Here is a 779-nt window from a genome sequence, read left to right as displayed (position 1 = left end):
GGAGGAGGAGGAGGAGGAGGAGGAGGAGGAGGAGGAGGAATTCAAAATGCAAAGGACCTGAGAGGATCCATCGCGTCCATCCCAGGGGACCATAAAGAGGCAGGCAGGCACAAGAGAAAGATTATTACAAGGTTTATTGAAGGTTTATTGGAGGAGCCATATTTCTTCTGGAGAGAGAGCACATGGAGACCTCCACTATCCAAGTAGCAGCAGGGTTTGAGGGGTTGGAAGTGAGGTAGATGGGAGCTCAGGTGGGTCTGAGCAAAGAGAGGGAAGGGCCAACTGTATGGCAGGAACTCCAGAGCAGGGAGCAGCTCACGTCTGGGTGGAGCTGAGGACCAAAGGTGGACATAATGCTTACAGCACAAATAGGTATTTTCTTCATTAATCTAGGCTTTCACTGTAGGTTTTTTTGTAGTATGAGTAATTGAACTGAGGAACTTGCATGTCCTTTTGCTTGTATTTGTTTATGAGATGAGATCTGACACATTTTCTGGCTCTATCTTCTTATTTAGGGTTGAAACGTTTCCCTCTTTCTTTCTTTGGACTTAAAACAATGTACTGAGTGTGGCAACTGAATTATTACAGACATTTATCTGTGTACTCTAAGGACAATTTAAAAATTTCCTTGGTTTAAAATGGGAAACTTCATACTAGTCTTAAGAGACTCTTTAAGAGATGCGGGAATTCACTATGCCTCCATCAGAAAGAATGACATTGCCCCATTTGTTAGGAAATGGAAAAACTTGGAAAAAATTATATTAAGTGAAGTAAGCCAG

The 779-nt window shown here is 42.6% G+C and overlaps 1 protein-coding gene across 1 annotated transcript in view; it reads right to left on the bottom strand.

Moving 5' to 3' along the window:
• Positions 1 to 779, bottom strand: part of Kcnmb2 (potassium channel subfamily M regulatory beta subunit 2) — a 296,165-nt gene that overhangs the window by 265,298 nt on the left and 30,088 nt on the right. The gene's annotated exons all lie outside the window — the stretch shown is intronic.

This window comes from Dipodomys ordii, unplaced genomic scaffold (genome assembly GCF_000151885.1).
Source record: "Dipodomys ordii isolate 6190 unplaced genomic scaffold, Dord_2.0 Scaffold30, whole genome shotgun sequence".
NCBI lineage: Eukaryota > Metazoa > Chordata > Mammalia > Rodentia > Heteromyidae > Dipodomys > Dipodomys ordii.
This window is presented reverse-complemented; position numbering and strand designations above follow the sequence as displayed.